Source organism: Cajanus cajan, chromosome 5 (assembly GCF_000230855.2).
Source record: "Cajanus cajan strain Asha chromosome 5, NIPB_CcT2T_4, whole genome shotgun sequence".
In the NCBI taxonomy this organism is placed as follows: Eukaryota; Viridiplantae; Streptophyta; class Magnoliopsida; order Fabales; family Fabaceae; genus Cajanus; species Cajanus cajan.
Window position 1 is genome coordinate 52,531,519 of NC_138521.1, and position 23,520 is coordinate 52,555,038.

General features: G+C 29.2%; 1 non-coding gene across 1 annotated transcript; it reads right to left on the reverse strand.

Moving 5' to 3' along the window:
* Nucleotides 1-22,354: 22,354 nt before the first annotated feature.
* On the reverse strand, nucleotides 22,355-22,427 carry TRNAK-CUU (transfer RNA lysine (anticodon CUU)). The gene has a single exon. It is a non-coding gene; the product is annotated as a tRNA-Lys (tRNA).
* Nucleotides 22,428-23,520: the final 1,093 nt, after the last annotated feature.

Consider the following 23,520-nt stretch of genomic DNA (forward strand, 5'->3'; position numbering starts at 1 on the left):
TTGATGCCAATCTTCCTACACCTGGTGTAAATGAGGCAAAGAGTCCCTATGACAATCACGCTCGACGCCATAAAATTGCACTTGACACGATGATGAATTTTGCACTTGTTAGATTCATATTTTTGCTCAATCCACCTAAAACTCAAGATTTCCAACATGCAACTCATGAAAACAAACATATACTTCACAATCACTTAAATTCCAACCAAAAACACAACACATAACCAATATTTAACCTCAACAACATGCTTCAAGAACAATAAAACCCCAATCTCAACTCAAATCAACAAAATAATTCAGCCAATCCAAGAATGATTCAAGAAGAAAATCAACAAGAATAACACAAAATCAACAAGTTACAAGTTTCCTTTACCTCTAAATCCACTAGAACCAGGCAAAGAAGAAGAGGAAAATGGAGTCTCTTGAGCTAGCTCCACACGACTAGTACCACATTTTGATTCTCGACTTTAAAGCTTCGAATCAGCAACCAACAACTAAATCTACACTTAGGGGAAGGTGGCAGAAGTTCATGAAGTCAAAAGGGAAATGGTTCACTTCTATCTCTAAAGTTTTTATCTTTAAGTTTTTTTTAAGAAATGAACTTTTGAAGTTCACTTTTTAAGAAAAATCTTATATACTCTTCCTCTAATAGGTCAACTTGATCTCTACTTAAAATATCTCTAAAACAACAAAACTCATTAGAATTCCTAACTTAATCACAACAATATTTAAATTAATAAAATCAATAATATTAATAAAATTGCACAGTATTACATGTTTTCTTTAAAGTTTGAGGGATAAATTCAATCATAGAAGGATAAATACTTTGACTTCTATATATAATAATTAAAAACATTTTTTTTATTTTTTATTTTAAATAACAAGTATCTTTTACATAAAAACAAGGTTAAATTATATTTTTAATATTTCTATTTAGTTTTAGGATTCAGTTTAATCTCATTATTTTTAACATGTTCAATTTGATCATTTAATTTTTAAAACATATTCAATGTTATTCTTCCATCCAAATTAACATTGACACTAATGACATTAGTGAAATTAGGTGAATAGATAATATTGAACATTATTTTTTAAAAATTAAAGTACCAAATTGAACATTTTAGAATAGTGGGATCAAATTAAATATTTTTTTTTGGTTCGTCAAATTAAATATTTTAAATAATTCAATTTAGTTATCTAATTTTTAAACAGTGTTCAATGTTATCCATTCATCGAATTTCATTAACGTCGTTAATATCAATTTAGACGGAAGAATAACATTAAACATTTATAAAAAGTTAGATGACCAAATTAAACCATCTAAAAATTGTAGAGTCAAATTGAATTTTAAAAATAAATAAAGGAACTGAAAGTATAATTTAACCTAAAAATAATTTAGTTTAAATCAATTAAAATTATTAGACAAAACCCTTCTTCTAAATATTTAAAACAATTATATAATGAAATTTCAAATTTAAAACCTGAATAAATTACAACAAAGTCCCTTTAGTTGATTAGTATATTTAATGATATACGTAAATTATCGTGTAATAAGTATTTTATTTTGCATAATATAAAAAAATATTTTCAATTCTTTAACGCAAAAAACCTGTATGAAAAATATATATTAAAATGAGTAAAAGTCAAAACATTTTAAAATACATAAATCATAACTCATAAGTGTATACAATTTTTTAAAAACCAAATAAATTGACATACATATATGAGAGCGAGAACTGGTCCTAAGGTAGGTAAGAGGGACGACCACCCGGGGCTCACGGCTACAAGAAGAACCCCAAATTTAAAGAATATAATTAAATGATTAAAAAAATCAACATTGTACTATTATATATATATATATATATATATATATATATGAGGGTTCAAATGATATTGATGTAATTTTTACAAGTATTACACCGTTTAATAATTTTATATTAAATGTTAATTTTATAAATTCAACCGTTATTTACTTTTAGTTCATATATATATAAAAAATTTTATATTAATCTAAGATAATTTGATATTTCATTCTTATAAAATAAAATTAATATATACATTTAAAGATATAATAAAATATGAATTATAATATGTCTAACTAATTAATTTCAATATAAAATTTATTCAATTTATTTATCAATTTATCATATTACTTTGTATTAATATATATATTATAATATTTAAAATATATGTAAAAACTTATCATTAAATAATATATTTAGAAGAATTTAAATTATTTAAAAAAAATTGATATATACAGCCGTATATTATTACATAATTTAATAATTAAATTGATTAAATTTATAGTTTAAAAAATTATTAAAGATAAAATTCACTAATTTGATACATTTCATCAACTAACATTGTCTCTCTACGTATATGTTAAAGGACTTATTATTTAAAAGTGGCGGTGGCGGTTTCGTATATATAAAAGAAGAAAAGAGTCAAAACTTGAAAGATATATACACAAATTTGTCTTTCTTAAATTTGTACTGAAAATGAAATGAGAGGAAATGCGTGTACTCCTCTCGGTCTTCCAACCAAATGAAATGATACATATGCATACTTTTGGTATAGTGTATACTTTGTACATAGTTCCATTTACTATTAGATTCCTAAGCAAGTAAAACATAAAGTTTCGTGGATACTCTTATAACATGAAGTTGGATTTCCATTGAAGTATGCATTCCAAAGAAGAGACCTACACAAAGAAAATTATCTAAAATTTATACATATAGACACCATCAACAAAAGTAATATACTTTGAGATGGAAAATTTTTGCATGGAAAATTAGAAAGCAAGTTTGTAACTTGATTTTAACAACATACTATTTTTCAGTTGAATTAAATTTATTCTAAAATATTAATGTCCAAATTGTAACATTGTATTTAGGTTGAGTTAGGTGAATTGCGCGGGTCTTTGGTCAGAGGTTTAGTTGACTTTGAGAGAAGACAATATATGGGGTCTCTGATAAGAATTGAGTCTCATTAACTCATTTTTTCAGTTTCTAGAAAGAAGTTTTAGAGATAAGTATTATGAGTTTGTGAGTTTTCTTCTTCTCCCTATACCTTCTCTTAATAAAAAAAAACTCTTCCTCGAGATTACTGTTGAGATTTCCGTTAAAACCACTTTTGTTATCACTTTAAATTACTTTTGTTTTGTCAACGGTCTCAAACACGGCAAGTATATCGGCCGTTCAAGTAGTAAAATTATCGTATCCACAGGGATTAGAAGGTAACATAAGCATTTATTGACTATTCGTGACTAAAGAATGATTCCAATTCGTAGTTTGTCATGTGAATGTGAATTAAAGATCATGACTACTGGAAAGTTAAACTATAAAAATATTTGTTTGTGAGTGGAAAGGGTAGAAATGGTATTATGGTTTTGTGAGATTGTGGGGTCAGATTTTACCAAACGTCAGACTAATGAATCCTTAATCTCTTGTTACATACATTGCTTAGTCAACCCATAAGTTTATTCAAACCTAATCCCTTAAAGCAAGAGCCTAGATGCGGATATTGAATATCAATTCCTTGAGTACCCAATATCTACACCCGCATTACGGGTTAGGGTTTAAGACTACTAATGGGCTAAGCTCTATTCCTAGATACATTTCCCACTAGGCATTTGTTTCAGAGCTAAGTTCAATGGTTATTTTCCAACACCCAATGGAACTTATATCATGCAAAGGAGAATCAATCCAAGCAAGCATTAAGAATAGAAACATACACAACAATGAATGAACAACATATATATATATATATATATATATATATATATATATATATATATATATATATATCATGGAAAACGTAAGGATTACAATAGAATTCGTTGGTTACATTTAACCCCACAAAAATGGGTAGAACCACTCAACAATGAGGGTAAAGCAAAAATAGAGATGGAAGAGAGAAATGAAGAAACCGAAGGAAAGATCCACACACGAACGTTCCCAAGCTCTGAGTGTAATGACCCACCCTAGGCCGTCACATCAAAACCAACTAAAATAAAATGATATATAATATAGAAAATAGAGCAAAAGCCAGCTACGCTAGAGTGTAAAATTTGTCTTCATAATATCAAACATAATTATATCAGAGTCAGTCTTAGTAAAATTATACAGTAATCCCATAATAACATCATATAAGACACCCTAGGTGCTGGTCAAGCTCTAAGCCTAGCTACTTCTCAAAGCAGCTACCAAAGACTTCTTGCTATCCCAAAGCCTCACACCTGATCTGCTCCCCCACAAAGTGAGATCATCACAGTCCAAACCACATGGAAACATAAGGGTTAGCACGTATAAAAACCAACCATAGTACAATAAAATGAAATATCATTAAACTAGATATTCATCAACAATACATATCCATACCAAGGAAATGAACATTAAAATAGTTATTTCCATGCCAAATATAAACCAATCCAGAATCTAAGGTATACACATCCATACCAATGTATACATATTTAATAAAGAATCCATAACCAATGTATACAATCCATACCATATGTATACATATTCCACATCCAAAAACAAAGTCACACCACTGTATAATACATGATGTAACCAACACATCCAAACCAAATGTTGGCCTCAACACCATCCAAACCAAGTGTTGATACGGTGAAACATGTCAGCAACCCATGTCCCACGCCTAACCTCTCATGGAAAATATACAGTTGGATTTACGTCGTCACGTAACCCTGGTGGAGCCACCTCATCCATCGGTATGACTCGGCCCAGACCCATACCGGTAGCAAATAGAATACTTAGAGGAGTACTTCAGAATCCACCAAACATCTGAAGTGGTTTTATTATATAATCTTTGGAAAGGTTCCATATTGGAATCCTCACCATGGGACTCCCATATTCCATATTTTCCCAAAGATTATACCCTGATCTCACTAAGAAATCTTCCAATCCATACCATAACCTTACTCCTCTAAGTTCTATTAGCTTTCCAAACCACATGCATATAGCATATTCCATAATTACATGCAATATTTTCCATAACCATGCCAAATTACTCAATATAACAAAATAATTAAATAAACACTCAAAACAACTATCAATTTAACCAAATTACCCTTTTGTGAAATGACAATCTTCATATAAAATAGCATATTAAGAGTTATACTCCTCCAATCATGCTCATACTTATCTCATATGAAAGATAAGAATATTTCCTACAACTCTTATGAAGACATCAAGTCCTAATTTCATCATTTACTTTGTTAAAAATTCTAAAAACCGCAACAGCTATAACCAATGCTGACAACTTGACCCCTGTTCACTAAAACAGTCATATCTGGAGTTCTAGACCTCCTTTTTGGGTGATTCCAACGCCATTGGAAAGCTAAGATCCAAGGCTACAACTTTCATTTAGATTACAAAGTCCAATTCGGAAAACAAAAAGGCGCTCAGCGCCTCCAAAGCGCTCAGCGCTTTACCTCCAGAAACTCTCCTCTAGCTCTCAGCCTCAAAAGCGCTCAGCGCCTTAAAACGGCTCAGCCGTTTGGCTCCAGAAACCCTCCCCTGTCACGAGAACCCTCAATGGCTCAGCCGTTCAAAACGGCTCAGCCGTTTGTGACAGAATTCCTCCATTTTTGAACAAAATCTGCAAACAGGGGATTCCCAACACATACAAACCATCCCAAAATGCTACCATAAGTGATAAAAATAAGTATAAATCATTAATCCACGAAAATCATAAGAAATCATGAAGAAATCATGAAGACCCTAACCAAAACCCTTTCCCCTCAATCCAACCTCAATCATGCATGAAACATGGAATCAATGTGATATTTCAAACCCATACATACAGATTAAGTCTTATAAGTACTACTCTTACCTCAGAAACTTCAGAAATGCAAGATTTGGACAAACCCCCAAATTCCCAATTCAAACTTCAATCTCAATTTTCAAGGCTTTAGAGGCCAAATCTCCTGAAACTCCAGTTGTGAAGATTGATCCTGGCTTGATAAGCTTCCCAAATATGTCCTCAGCTTCCCTCCGGACCAGAGCCTTTCTCTCTCTAAAAACTGTCTCTGTCTGACAAATGAAATCCTCCGGTCCTAAGTCCCTATATATAGCCATTTTTCAAAATTTCCAAATTTCACCCTTAGCACCTATTCACCTCAAATATCCTATTCCTTGAAGTATTTCAACTCCCTAAGCTCTGAAACAACCTCAAATTCACTCAGAAAGACCAGATTTATCTTATGTTCCTATCCTTCGATCTCCTACCCATCTTATTCCTTTCCATGCAATACTCACAACTCACCACCATATGAAATGCAACATGTGTCAACACACAAACAAATATCACTTTCAGATATAGATGCTTGGAATAATGAGTTGCATGCCATAATACTTCACTTAACCAAGATGAGGAGGAAGGTGATCAGTCTTCTTCCCTCTTAATACTGGTTCAGTATAATGGTGTACAATGCATCATTCACCAAATTCATGCACACACATGCCTATACAAACTATCAAAACATCAACCTCTCATCTCATACTATAAAATCACTATCATGCTTAAATAACTAATCAAAATCACATTAACATACAACATGCATAGAAGTAAGTACATTCCAAATCCACATAAATAACATATACATACATACATATATACTAAATAACTTAGTATTTTCCATGGTGTTACACTGAGAATCCCTTCTACAACTCCAAGGAGGCGCCCCTGCGTGAATAAGGAGAAAAGCCCCGAAATTGTCTTCAAATACGAGCTTGAGGAGTCAGATTAGGGTTTATGCGCCCGACGTATAAGTCTTCGCGCCCGACGCATGGCCTTCCAAATACTCTTTGCAAATACTCTTTGCCTTTAGGACACGCCCGGCGCAATTCATTTTACACCCGGCGCAATGGCTTCCAGAGGTGAGATACTTTGTTTCTCTCGCTCGGCGCGGGTCATCTTGCGTCCGGCGCAGAACCTCTTCTCTGCTCCTTAGCCTCTTAGATTTCCAATCCTAAGAATCTTCAATCCTCAATTCTCTAGCTCAATACCTGCACAAAAATGAGGTGTATTAAGGTATTGTTAGCTAAATTTGGGTTAGTTATATCTGCACACAAAATAAATCCAAAAGAGAACAATTATCTTGCAATGGTGCAAAGGATGAGTGGAATTGTTCAATAAGTCTTGTCCAAAAAGAAGCATAATTGAGACTTAACAACTCCCCCAAACTTAGAACCTTGCTTGTCCTCAAGCAACAAGTAATTAATCTAGCAGATAACAAGCAATGCATGTGTGTCAAATTCTACATCCTAGTTCACTTGTATTTTCTTTTCGCAAGCATGAACCTAAGATGGATCTTCAGTCACAATTATTGCAATAGAACATGACAAGGTGCAAACAAAGGTTTCAAAAGAGATCAAAGAGCTGAGAAGAGTAATGACTATCTGTGTATGCATCCTCACTAGGAAAGTGTTTCTCTCTATGCACACTAGTGTCTCAGGGTGAGTGTTTCTCTCTAGTCTACTACTCACGCCACATGATTCAACTTTGCTCTTCGTTTCCAAATGGAACCAATGGTAAAACAAATGCAGGCACTTATCACAAGGTCTTTATTAGGAAAATCTGGGTTAAGCAATAGCAATATCTTATGGTTTTTCAAGGATTCAAGTTGCTATAGCTTAAGAGAGCAATTGAGATTTTTACAATGATATCCCTCTCCATACCCCAATACAACAATTCAGCACATGTCCTTTACCGGATCCAAGCCATTAGCCTTTATGAGATGCATATTTACACTTTTGCATCTTAATATTTTTTGTTTTGTTTTGTTTTTTTTTTGTTTTTTTTTATTTTGAATGGCTGACCACATACTTTCTTCTTCCCAAAATTCCTCATTCTTCAACTCCCCCAAACTTATTTGATGTCATCAATTTTCTCTCTTAACCAAAGCAAAGGTTATGGTTAATTTTTCATGGTTTGGGACAAGTGGAAGGTGTGGTGTTTAGGCTTAGGAAGGTATGGGTCAAGTGAAAAGTGGAGATGGCTTTTTGGCTTAGAAGGTTAACAAAATAAAGGAATATGAATGCCTTGATCACATAAATGCACAACATAAGCAAACCACCAGGGAAACGCAAGCAAAATCTATCATGCAACTTAAGCGTAGTTCACTCATTGGTATTTATGCTCAAACCTCACCCGGCTATGCATCCACAAATTATCAAACTCAGCTCAGTTCTATGATCAACATTGAAACCCGTATGCAACTAGTCATGGACTAAAGATCTAACGTGACTTGAAAATGTCTAAGGTACACGCACCACAAACATCAAGCAAACCACAATCTAGAATCGACCACAAGTAAAACAAGTATCAACAAGATTAAAAATCGTGCCAAAGCAGAATATTCACAAAAAGAACCAACAGAGTAATCACCTAAAAGAACTAAATATAATAATAGAGTTTTGGGACAAAAACAGTTAAACAACTAAAAATAAATGACAGAAAAATAAATGACAAGAAACAATAAAAATGGCTAAGGCAGCTGGTCATCATCCTCAGCAGGTGCTCTATCCTCCTCAGCAGCATCAGCATCAGCAGCAGCTCCACCTCCCCCAAAGTGAGGAGCCTGGTCCCCAGGCCACCCAGTGTAAGCATGATAGTCAGCAGTGGTGGGGAACTGGTAGGCAGTAGTGGCGTGCAGGGATAAACTCCTGAAAGTATCCAATATGAACATCTGGCTGCGGTGGAGGGACTCCATCCGGTCCTCCTGCCTCTGCATATAGGTCTCCATGCGGCCCTCCAGTGCGTCAAAACGCTGATGGAGAGTGAGTGGAGGGCCTGGAGCAGCAGCATCCTCCTGAGGTCCGGCGGCATGAATAGGCTCGGGGGCAGGGACGACCGGCGGTGCGCGGTCCTGGCAATAGGCAGAGATGTATCTGCTGTCAATGGCCTTGCCAGGACCCTCAAAAGGTGGTGAGTGAACATCTACACCAGCCAGCTGGCATAACTGCGTGATGAGCGACGGATGTCCAAGGGCGGAGGAAGGAGCCGAGTTGGCGTAGCCCGAGATCTCCATGCAGATGATGCTGCCCAGGTCCACGGCAACGGCGTATAAGTCTTCAAGCTCTAAGAATCCCTTCTGCAGCTCCAAGGAGGCGCCCCTGCGTGAATGAGGAGAAAAGCCCCGAAATTGTCTTCAAATACGAGCTTGGGGAGTCAGATTAGGGTTTATGCGCCCGACGTATAAGTCTTCGCGCCCGGCGCATGACCTTCCAAATACTCTCTACCTTTAGGACACGCCCGGCGCAATGGCTTCCAGAGGTGAGATACTCTGTTTCTCTCGCCCGGCGCGGGTCATCTTGCGCCCGGCGCAAAACCTCTTCTCTGCTCCTTAGCATCTTAGATTTCCAATCCTAAGAATCTTCAATCCTCAATTCTCTAGCTCAATACCTGCACAAAAATGAGGTGAATTAAGGTATTGTTAGCTAAATTTGGGTTAGTTATATCTGCACACAAAATAAATCAAAAAGAGAACAATTATCTTGCAATGGTGCAAAGGATGAGTGGAATTGTTCAATAAGTCTTGTCCAAAAAGAAGCATAATTGAGACTTAACAATTACTAATATGGTTGTGTGATGTGATTCAAGTTTTGAGAGCCTTGAATCTTAGTTGGAAAGTTTTAGAGCTCGTAAAAACTTAGAAGTTCATATTTTCCTTACTTCTCATTTTTTATTGCTTGTAGTGAGGTAATGGAAGTTAGGAATGATTTACTGTTGTTTTGTGGAGTTACTTGTTGTTTGGTTGTGATTAAAAACATGTTTATATTGGTGGATTTCTGAGTGGCAAGATGAAAATATTGAACTAGAATGGGTTGGGTTCATGAAAGTGAGAAATGGATGATTTGTTGGATTAGTGGTTTCTGATGTCAAAATTGAGTCGTGGATGTTGTAATTGTGTGATATGATGCAATGCATGTTGGTTGTTTTATGAGTTTCAAGTACTTGGAGCGATTTTTGTGATCTGCATGTGTAGATTTCTAGTATTGCATCAAGCACGACTTCATGACACCAGACATAGTTCCAACTATAGAGAGCTTTGTCTTTGTCTCAGTCACATTGGGCGTAGGATCGATGACATCAGGTATGAGAAGATATACTTGTCTTGGGTTAGGATGACATCAGACATAATTTGTATGGTGTTAGGCGTGAGAGTATGAAAAGTCTCTAACTTGGTGATGTCAAGCGCCACTAAGGTGACACCATGCAAGAGTTAGGTAAAGGCTCACTACCTGATATGAGGTCGAGTGTGGGTGTATAAAAAGCTTGAAATAAAAAATAAAGAAAATATAATATGTAGAAATTTTAACAACAATCTTTTATAACAAATTGAAACATGTTTCTTTTAATCATTGAAAATAAAAATTACTTTTAATTTTATATATAAAATTAGTGAATATTTTATAAAAAAATATTATTTATTAGTAGATAAATATTCAAATAATTATTAATAAAAATATTCAAATAATTACATAACAAGAGAAAAAAATGGCCTCCTTTTTATAGGTTTTTTAATCCACTTCTCCATGTTGGATAATAACTCTTTCTTTTTCATCCCTGACTAAAGATTACTCATATGTCAACTAAGATTCAAAACTTGTCCTAATGGGTCAACTTTCTAATCCTCAAGGTATACATGTTAAGGATTTTCTCACTGAAAGTTTCAAAATCACAATTCTTAAGAACTTTAACACTTTCACTTGTATTTTGCTTAATGATTTTTTTTATCAAAAGGCATCTAAGATCTTTGTACCCACCAAATTTCCAACTTATACTTCTAAAAAAAGTTTTTGCAACTAACCAATTCATCCAACCTTAACAAGACGTGCATACTTATCGTGTTCACTAGTCTATGTAACAATAATTTATACTTAGCTTCATGCTCTTCTACCTTCCTTAATTATCAACATAAACACTTTCCAAGGTGACCCACAAAGTCTAACAACTATTTGTCTACAACTTCCTCTATTCTTCCTTAAGTCACCCAAACACATACGCACCTCCACACCACAAGGTTTACAGAATTAAGAAAGATTATGACAAGTACAATAGTCCATCTTCAACTCTAAGGACTATCATCACATCCATCACATTGCACAAAGGTATTCCTATTCCACTTACAGAAACTTTATTCTTTCTCCAAGTGGTAAACTAAACACATCCTCTAGAAAAATAATTAGGAGTTCTCTAACTAAAGGGATATACATCTCTATCACCAAGGCTCCTTAAATTATTAACAATCAACTCACATTAAAACTTCTTTACAATTGTTCTTTATCATGATTTATCTTTCCTAAATATTGATATGGGTATCTCAAATCATTCATAAGATCAAATACTTAAAGGGTAAAGTTATTTATTATTATCATTCACAAACTTCATTTTCATAACTTAATCTCCTATGACTTTGTGTGGCCCAAACACAATATCTAAAACTATATACATTCTATCAAGTTGATCTTAATTTTGTTAGAAAGCTAAGACAATTATTTACAATTTTTATGCTACCTTAAAAGTTAATTATGCTCTCTACTATTTTTAAAAATTACAAAATCGCAATGTTTCAACTTAAATATGATGATTTAACATTTGTTCATTAATTTGATCATAACTTGAGTCCTAAACTTCTTTTTTAGGTGATTCCAACGACATTGAAAAGTCAAAATCCATGACTACAATTCATATGAGATCACAAAACTTGATTTTGAGGTTATTACACCCAACACGACATTTTTCACGTTTGGCTCGAAAAGGCAAAACCCATCTATTGCACCTGCGCTCGATGTGACTAATGTCACACTCAATGCAAAAACTTGTAAGAATAACGTCAAGTGGCACCCGATGCGATACTAGTTTGTGAGGAACCTACAGATTGTGCAAAAATCACACAATACAAACCCAAAATCTCAAAACTCTAAACCATTCAGCAAAAATTATGATTAAAACTTAAACATCATTCTATTATACCATCAATTACTCAAATATAACCTCAATTTCACATATACATGTAATTGATATCAATCTTAACTTTGCTCTATAAATGAAGGGTTTCTTACAAAAACTACAAGCACTCAAATTCTCAAACAATTTAAATAAAATGAAATTAATTATACATATAATTCAAACATCACATATAATGCATATAAGAATAGTTCAAAACAAAAATTCACAAATTACAAGACAAAATTTTGATTCCCCCTTCATAACATACAAGAATACATAAAAAAAATTGGGGTCAATTTCATTACTCAACATATATCTCACACTAAAGTAAGACTACTCGCACTAAATGCAAGGTCCAAATCTCTAGAGTGATCTCTAGTAGTCTTTGATTCTCTCAGGTGAAAAATAATAAGCTTAAACTGACTACACTTAAAATCCCTTTTTTTATAATAAAATAATTCCTTCCCTTATTTCTTTTAATTTAAAACAAAAAAAAAAAAATATCCCACAGTATAAAGCATATTTTTCAAAATACATTTAATTATATAAATAATTAAAACATATATTTTTTTAAATACTTTCTATAACAAAAATAATTTCGTAAATCTTATTTATTAATTATAAATATTGATAATTATTTAAAAATCTCTAAAATATTTTTTTAAAACTTATTTAATGAATTAACACATTCTTTTTAATAATGAAGTTAGGGTGTTGTTATAATGTAATGTGATTGTTAGAAAAGTGTGCGTGGAATCCAGAAAAAAGATGAACAACTTTAAGCCCCCACTATTTGGTATGGTAGATAAAAACAAGGACCTCAGTTGTCTACTTCATTGCTTTTTATCTTGGAGTTAATTAGTGGTAAGTCCCACATGATCACACCGTAGATATCTTTGTCTCCCCCACGACTTTCAAATGCCTCAATCGTTTCTAGGTTTTAATTAGACCATTCTCGCAAACACCCAGATTTCAAAAACCACCTAACGTCCTTGTCCATGTTTGAATAATTGAGTTCTATCTGCTTTGTTCAGTTTACTTCCTCACCAATATCATTATTCTTTTGGGTCTCTTCATTCCATCTTCTTTTTTCCGCTATGATTGAGAGCCAAAAGTGCTGAGGACGGATACTTATTACGACCTTGTTTCCTTCTTTTCGGAAATATTCTTCCCCTCAAATCTTTTGTTAATCATAATTATGCTCCTAATCATTTTTCTAGAGAAGTAATCCTCGCAACTTTTCCCTTGTCAAAGAAATTATCATACATAATAAATTTGTTAATTTTTTCTAATAATTATCTTAAAAAATCGTTTATTAATATCTTCATTTAAACTTTAGATAAAAAAAAAAAAGTATCCTATATATTTCTCTTGTCACATGCAAGCCAAATAAAAGTTGCTATTGAATGAACATATATCATCAAGCTATTCACAGTCGATTAGATTTAGGTTTAACAGATAAGATTGGACTAGTCTCCTATTTTCCACTTCTGGATGATTCTTTAATTTAGAGTGGATGGATTGGACAGCTCAATTGGATAATTCAAACTAAAGAAAGACATATATTATATATGAAAATCAAATCATCAATAAATGGATAAAGCCATCATCAAGGTCGTGTGACAGATTGATATTAGACTACTAATTTTGTGGGTGTATCACGAAACTTCATATACCTTCCGATGCATGAGCGTTAAATCTTACTTTTTTATATAGGAAGTCAACGTTAAATCTTACTATTCACAAAACCTTGCTAAAATCTCGGATTTTGATAGAATAGTAAATTTAAATTCTCCACATGCAAACCATGAATTCCCACATCAATGCTAAGAAAAAAATCCTAAAGAGAGCCTATAAAATCTCATGCTGGAAACAGAAAAGAATTAAAGAATAACAATTCAATTTGATATCTTTTATTTTAACCAATAAAACCATACAAAATTTTGGTATGATGGCCTTGGTTCCATTCCAACATCTAGAATAATCTCTGGATTAATTTCATTAATCGTTACAAAAAATAAAGGTGGTCAAAATTGGGGTTTATTGTCGAAAATAATTCCTGATGCATAGATTTTGATATCTAATTTTAAAGGATAATACCATGCAAAATTTACGTCAGTCGCAACGTAGTGTTTAGAAGAAGTTCTCTATTAATTTCAATAACCATTAAAAAAATTTAATTTTAGGAGAATTTCAGTAAATCAATGGTAAAATTTAATATTATATAACAAAAGTATAAAAAAAATAGAAATTAAATAACTAAATTAATTTAAAAGGTAAGTTAAAGGGAAAAAATTCAAACCCAACCATATATTTAGAAGATTAACTAATTTTACTTTTTAACTGAAAAACATGGGTGAAACCATCCAACAAAAGAAAAAGAAGAATTAAAAGACATGCTTATAAAAAAAAATTGAACACCAAGAAAAGATAGAGCCTCTCAAGTAAGATTTATGAATAAAAAATAAAAATAAGAATTTGAGGTATATGTGTAAATGTAAGATCTCCAATTTTGATTAGAAATAAATTATAAGGAGAACTTTTTTTAGTACCCCACTTTTATGTCTGATAGGAAAAACACAACACAATCTCTTAACATTTTTTTTATTATTTCCATAAAGTTATTAAAAATCGTAAATTTTATATTAGATCTTATTTAATGAACCTCTTTTAATTTAGCGGTATGATTCTTTAAAATTTGTAATTTTTAATTAATAATATAAAAAAATTAACAAAAAAGTGTTAAAAAAAGTATGATTATCATTTGTTGTACTTGAGAATACATATCTTAAATATTATTATTTCTATTTTATTTATAAAATTTAATTTAAAAACAATTATCTATTTTTTTATATATAAGATTCGATTTATATTGTTTTATATGTTAATTATTTTTAAATTAAATATTCATAATTAAAATTTGATATCTTAATTTAATGGAATATATTAATTATAAATTCTATAAAAAAATTGCCCCTTAATTTTATTCTTCTTATATTAATACTTTGGGAATTGACAGGGGCGACAAAAAGATTAAATTATATATATATATATATATATATATATATATATATATATATATATAATGGATAGTTTATTATTATCAATTAATCAATTTTTTTTTTAATTTTGATAAATTATGTACGTAAATTTTAAATTTTGTTTTTGTGTCAAATAAAAGTTTAAATCAAGGCAAAACATAACCTTATATAAAGTCAAAATTAATTATCATCTTGTTTGAGAATTTTTAATGAAATTACAAATCTTATATCTCATTTTAAGTATAAATCTAAATGGAAATATATTAAAAACGAAAAAATATTTAAATTTAAGGTTGTTCTAACATTTTAACTGTTTTTTTAAGAAAATAAATTAACAAGACCCAAATACGATTTAGGATCACAAAACAGGCTTGTGGCCACTTACACGTACACATGTATTATAAGGGAGAAAGAGAGGAAGAGGGAAAGAAGAGAACGACATAGAAACCCAACCTCAGAACCTGTCTTCCAAAAACTAAAATCAACACTCTAGGAGTGTTATTATTAAGCCAAGAAATAAAAAATTCAAATATGAAATAAGAATGTTATGGACTTGTTAGTTTTTCTTTTAAGCAATCTATAATTTTTTTCACTGATGATAAACTCCTTTAAAGATAAAATAATATTTTGAGTCAGTGTTGATCTAGTTGAGAGTTAGTGGTGTGTTAGATTTTCTGGTACAAAACTTTTTTCCCCTCCTCGAGTGCTGAGTGGATGAGATGGAGTGCGAAACCACATCTGAATATTAAATGTGTGAAGTTGGTCTGATTCATGATGAGCGAGTTGCATATATGTCCCGCACACTGGCTTTTGTTGTTCGATTGTCTTTGTTTCGATACTAACCAGAATAGAGTTAAGGTTAGGAGTTGGGGATGGTCCAAGCAATTCACATGTGAGAGTAACAACGCTAGCTCCAGGAACCTGACACAACTAAGAAGCATTATTTGTTGTTCCTCTGCATGAGTGTGCTTATTATCTTATATTATTTTATATATATGTCTTGTGCATTGCATTGCTTAGAATCGAAGTGCAGAGAAAAAGTTAGCTTGGCATTTTGTGCACTTGTCCAACATGCAGCAATGCATCTGGTCGAGGATACTGGAAAAGAGACAACACCCACTCATACACTGCACACCTCTATTCACTCTTAATTCACACCCACACACTTGGACCCAGTTACGTGGATCAATCTCGCCCACCAATGTAATCACAACCCATTTAATATTACTATAATCATATTAATTTAATTACTAATATGTAATATCTAATGTCCACGTATATATTATCACCTTATATGATGCAAACCGATAAGGATTTCAAATAATCTTTAAAAAAAAAATAACCATAGAGATTAAAAAATAAAACAAAATAATATATACATAAACTTAAATGAAATATTTTAATTATAGAAATTAATAAATAAAATTTATAAAAGTATATACTTATTGGACCAGAAACAGAAAGTTAATGGATATATAGAGTACTTTCCATCTGTCATGATAAACAATTCAGAGATATGCTTCCGCAATGTTTTGGGATTGTTGAAAAAATAAACCACATTTATACATGTGAGACATGTTAAGGTGACAATTTTAAATATAAGAAATTTTACAAAATTTAAGAAACTATTTAAAAAAAAAAAAAATTTGGTACAGAGGTCGCGAAAAGGAGTGGTGTAGTGTCTGGGGGCGAGGCATCCCTTAGGAAGCTAGGACCGCTTAATGGATGAATGTTCTTTTTAGATAATTATTTGGATTTGGATGAGATATGAATAGAATATGTTTATTGCAATGTAGGTCCAGCCTAATTAATACTAAAAATTTGTGGTCAGTTTCTTACTATATATGAATATCGAATACTTCAATGTCAAACATTACACATTTAAGTCGCACCACGTGGGAAGAAGATAAAAGTGTAATACTTGTCCATGACTAGGTTTAAATGTTTTATATAAGGTGAAATGATATGTTTAATATACATAACATTTTAAGTTCAATTTTTCTTACTTCTTTTATAATCTTTATTTATTCTGTGAAATAAATAGATATGAACGAATTTTTTATTTATTGTTTTCATAAGTATTTATTATATATAATCAAAATTTATAATAAATTATATATAAATAAATATTATAATTAAATATATAAATTATATTTACAATTTATATAAATGAATTTTAACTTTATTCTGTGAACAGAAAAATAACTATAACTTACTAATATCTTGGATGAGAAATGAATGTTCTTTTTAGATAATTATTTGGATTTGGATGAGATATGAATAGAATATGTTTATTGCAATGTAGGTCCAGCCTAATTAATACTAAAAATTTGTGGTCAGTTTCTTACTATATATGAATATCGAATACTTCAATGTCAAACATTACACATTTAAGTCGCACCACGTGGGAAGAAGATAAAAGTGTAATACTTGTCCATGACTAGGTTTAAATGTTTTATATAAGGTGAAATGATATGTTTAATATACATAACATTTTAAGTTCAATTTTTCTTACTTCTTTTATAATCTTTATTTATTCTGTGAAATAAATAGATATGAACGAATTTTTTATTTATTGTTTTCATAAGTATTTATTATATATAATCAAAATTTATAATAAATTATATATAAATAAATATTATAATTAAATATATAAATTATATTTACAATTTATATAAATGAATTTTAACTTTATTCTGTGAACAGAAAAATAACTATAACTTACTAATATCTTGGATGAGAAATGAATGTTCTTTTTAGATAATTATTTGGATTTGGATGAGATATGAATAGAATATGTTTATTGCAATGTAGGTCCAGCCTAATTAATACTAAAAATTTGTGGTCAGTTTCTTACTATATATGAATATCGAATACTTCAATGTCAAACATTACACATTTAAGTCGCACCACGTGGGAAGAAGATAAAAGTGTAATACTTGTCCATGACTAGGTTTAAATATTTTATATAAGGTGAAATGATATGTTTAATATACATAACATTTTAAGTTCAATTTTTCTTACTTCTTTTATAATCTTTATTTATTCTGTGAAATAAATAGATATGAACGAATTTTTTATTTATTGTTTTCATAAGTATTTATTATATATAATCAAAATTTATAATAAATTATATATAAATAAATATTATAATTAAATATATAAATTATATTTACAATTTATATAAATGAATTTTAACTTTATTCTGTGAACAGAAAAATAACTATAACTTACTAATATCTTGGATGAGAAATGAATGTTCTTTTTAGATAATTATTTGGATTTGGATGAGATATGAATAGAATATGTTTATTGCAATGTAGGTCCAGCCTAATTAATACTAAAAATTTGTGGTCAGTTTCTTACTATATATGAATATCGAATACTTCAATGTCAAACATTACACATTTAAGTCGCACCACGTGGGAAGAAGATAAAAGTGTAATACTTGTCCATGACTAGGTTTAAATGTTTTATATAAGGTGAAATGATATGTTTAATATACATAACATTTTAAGTTCAATTTTTCTTACTTCTTTTATAATCTTTATTTATTCTGTGAAATAAATAGATATGAACGAATTTTTTATTTATTGTTTTCATAAGTATTTATTATATATAATCAAAATTTATAATAAATTATATATAAATAAATATTATAATTAAATATATAAATTATATTTACAATTTATATAAATGAATTTTAACTTTATTCTGTGAACAGAAAAATAACTATAACTTACTAATATCTTGGATGAGAAATGAATGTTCTTTTTAGATAATTATTTGGATTTGGATGAGATATGAATAGAATATGTTTATTGCAATGTAGGTCCAGCCTAATTAATACTAAAAATTTGTGGTCAGTTTCTTACTATATATGAATATCGAATACTTCAATGTCAAACATTACACATTTAAGTCGCACCACGTGGGAAGAAGATAAAAGTGTAATACTTGTCCATGACTAGGTTTAAATATTTTATATAAGGTGAAATGATATGTTTAATATACATAACATTTTAAGTTCAATTTTTCTTACTTCTTTTATAATCTTTATTTATTCTGTGAAATAAATAGATATGAACGAATTTTTTATTTATTGTTTTCATAAGTATTTATTATATATAATCAAAATTTATAATAAATTATATATAAATAAATATTATAATTAAATATATAAATTATATTTACAATTTATATAAATGAATTTTAACTTTATTCTGTGAACAGAAAAATAACTATAACTTACTAATATCTTGGATGAGAAATGAATGTTCTTTTTAGATAATTATTTGGATTTGGATGAGATATGAATAGAATATGTTTATTGCAATGTAGGTCCAGCCTAATTAATACTAAAAATTTGTGGTCAGTTTCTTACTATATATGAATATCGAATACTTCAATGTCAAACATTACACATTTAAGTCGCACCACGTGGGAAGAAGATAAAAGTGTAATACTTGTCCATGACTAGGTTTAAATGTTTTATATAAGGTGAAATGATATGTTTAATATACATAACATTTTAAGTTCAATTTTTCTTACTTCTTTTATAATCTTTATTTATTCTGTGAAATAAATAGATATGAACGAATTTTTTATTTATTGTTTTCATAAGTATTTATTATATATAATCAAAATTTATAATAAATTATATATAAATAAATATTATAATTAAATATATAAATTATATTTACAATTTATATAAATGAATTTTAACTTTATTCTGTGAACAGAAAAATAACTATAACTTACTAATATCTTGGATGAGAAATGAATGTTCTTTTTAGATAATTATTTGGATTTGGATGAGATATGAATAGAATATGTTTATTGCAATGTAGGTCCAGCCTAATTAATACTAAAAATTTGTGGTCAGTTTCTTACTATATATGAATATCGAATACTTCAATGTCAAACATTACACATTTAAGTCGCACCACGTGGGAAGAAGATAAAAGTGTAATACTTGTCCATGACTAGGTTTAAATGTTTTATATAAGGTGAAATGATATGTTTAATATACATAACATTTTAAGTTCAATTTTTCTTACTTCTTTTATAATCTTTATTTATTCTGTGAAATAAATAGATATGAACGAATTTTTTATTTATTGTTTTCATAAGTATTTATTATATATAATCAAAATTTATAATAAATTATATATAAATAAATATTATAATTAAATATATAAATTATATTTACAATTTATATAAATGAATTTTAACTTTATTCTGTGAACAGAAAAATAACTATAACTTACTAATATCTTGGATGAGAAATGAATGTTCTTTTTAGATAATTATTTGGATTTGGATGAGATATGAATAGAATATGTTTATTGCAATGTAGGTCCAGCCTAATTAATACTAAAAATTTGTGGTCAGTTTCTTACTATATATGAATATCGAATACTTCAATGTCAAACATTACACATTTAAGTCGCACCACGTGGGAAGAAGATAAAAGTGTAATACTTGTCCATGACTAGGTTTAAATATTTTATATAAGGTGAAATGATATGTTTAATATACATAACATTTTAAGTTCAATTTTTCTTACTTCTTTTATAATCTTTATTTATTCTGTGAAATAAATAGATATGAACGAATTTTTTATTTATTGTTTTCATAAGTATTTATTATATATAATCAAAATTTATAATAAATTATATATAAATAAATATTATAATTAAATATATAAATTATATTTACAATTTATATAAATGAATTTTAACTTTATTCTGTGAACAGAAAAATAACTATAACTTACTAATATCTTGGATGAGAAATGAATGTTCTTTTTAGATAATTATTTGGATTTGGATGAGATATGAATAGAATATGTTTATTGCAATGTAGGTCCAGCCTAATTAATACTAAAAATTTGTGGTCAGTTTCTTACTATATATGAATATCGAATACTTCAATGTCAAACATTACACATTTAAGTCGCACCACGTGGGAAGAAGATAAAAGTGTAATACTTGTCCATGACTAGGTTTAAATGTTTTATATAAGGTGAAATGATATGTTTAATATACATAACATTTTAAGTTCAATTTTTCTTACTTCTTTTATAATCTTTATTTATTCTGTGAAATAAATAGATATGAACGAATTTTTTATTTATTGTTTTCATAAGTATTTATTATATATAATCAAAATTTATAATAAATTATATATAAATAAATATTATAATTAAATATATAAATTATATTTACAATTTATATAAATGAATTTTAACTTTATTCTGTGAACAGAAAAATAACTATAACTTACTAATATCTTGGATGAGAAATGAATGTTCTTTTTAGATAATTATTTGGATTTGGATGAGATATGAATAGAATATGTTTATTGCAATGTAGGTCCAGCCTAATTAATACTAAAAATTTGTGGTCAGTTTCTTACTATATATGAATATCGAATACTTCAATGTCAAACATTACACATTTAAGTCGCACCACGTGGGAAGAAGATAAAAGTGTAATACTTGTCCATGACTAGGTTTAAATGTTTTATATAAGGTGAAATGATATGTTTAATATACATAACATTTTAAGTTCAATTTTTCTTACTTCTTTTATAATCTTTATTTATTCTGTGAAATAAATAGATATGAACGAATTTTTTATTTATTGTTTTCATAAGTATTTATTATATATAATCAAAATTTATAATAAATTATATATAAATAAATATTATAATTAAATATATAAATTATATTTACAATTTATATAAATGAATTTTAACTTTATTCTGTGAACAGAAAAATAACTATAACTTACTAATATCTTGGATGAGAAATGAATGTTCTTTTTAGATAATTATTTGGATTTGGATGAGATATGAATAGAATATGTTTATTGCAATGTAGGTCCAGCCTAATTAATACTAAAAATTTGTGGTCAGTTTCTTACTATATATGAATATCGAATACTTCAATGTCAAACATTACACATTTAAGTCGCACCACGTGGGAAGAAGATAAAAGTGTAATACTTGTCCATGACTAGGTTTAAATGTTTTATATAAGGTGAAATGATATGTTTAATATACATAACATTTTAAGTTCAATTTTTCTTACTTCTTTTATAATCTTTATTTATTCTGTGAAATAAATAGATATGAACGAATTTTTTATATTGTTTTCATAAGTATTTATTATATATAATCAAAATTTATAATAAATTATATATAAATAAATATTATAATTAAATATATAAATTATATTTACAATTTATATAAATGAATTTTAACTTTATTCTGTGAACAGAAAAATAACTATAACTTACTAATATCTTGGATGAGAAATGAAAAACAATCGCCCACCGTGGGGCTCGAACCCACGACCACAAGGTTAAGAGCCTTGCGCTCTACCAACTGAGCTAGACGGGCACATATTTATTAGGGCTAGTATTTGATACAAGGCTAAAATTCACTTGTTATTGTCTTTTCCATTTCACTCATAGGTGTGGGTAATTGTTGTCACTTCACATACTTTATTTCTTATATCCTTTTCACATTTTTCTAATCCCTTGTTTGATAAAGTGAAAGTTAGATGATGGGCAAAAGAAGAAAGTGTAAGTGAAGAGAAATTGATTTTTAATGGTGTTTGCTAAATTGGAAATTGTGTGAAAGTTTTAGAAAATTGAAGTGGGTCTCACTCGAGTAAAAATGTTTAGCCGATTTGCCAAGAATTTCTTCATTCGTCTCATTCTACTCTTAAACTCTTAAATCTATTAACCACCTTCAACAAAACACTAAAAAATATTGCTTATGCACAGTACCTATCCAACTCACCTAAAACCCTTTTCCAGAATAAAACAATAACAAATATAATATACTAATATAATAATAATTAATAAAATAATATAACTATAATAAATAAATATTTATTATGTTTAAATAATAAATATTTATTTAAATAATAATAATAATATATTTATTTATTTATGAAAAAAATATTTATAAAAATAATCAATTTCTACTCTATTTTTCTTTTATTTCTCTTTTATCAAATAATTTTTATTTTTACTCTATTTTTTTTAATACTTTCCTACACTTTTTTCGTTTTGTTTTTTTTCCTCTTTATCAAACACAGCAGAAATGATATTTCTGTATTTAAAGAACGTAGTTGGTGGGCTCCATTTAAATTAATGTGATGTGCACACTTGTAATGAGAGATACAGTGTTGGGTGATATTACTTCTTAGGGTATAATTCTTCAGCTAATTGATACTATTATTGTGCAAACTAATAGTGCTGTAGGAGATAGTTTAAGGTGTAGAGCTTAATTCCAAAAGTAGCGATATATTTGTACCTAATGTTAAAAATTTTATTTCTAATAATTGTGGGCTACATATATTATTGTAGTATTTATATTAGTTATTTACATTTAGTTGGGCTCAATAAAAGTGATCTAATTTTAGTGAGTTTTTAGACTGCCAACAGAAAAAACTGATATGGGCCCAAATAAGTGGAAACCAGAT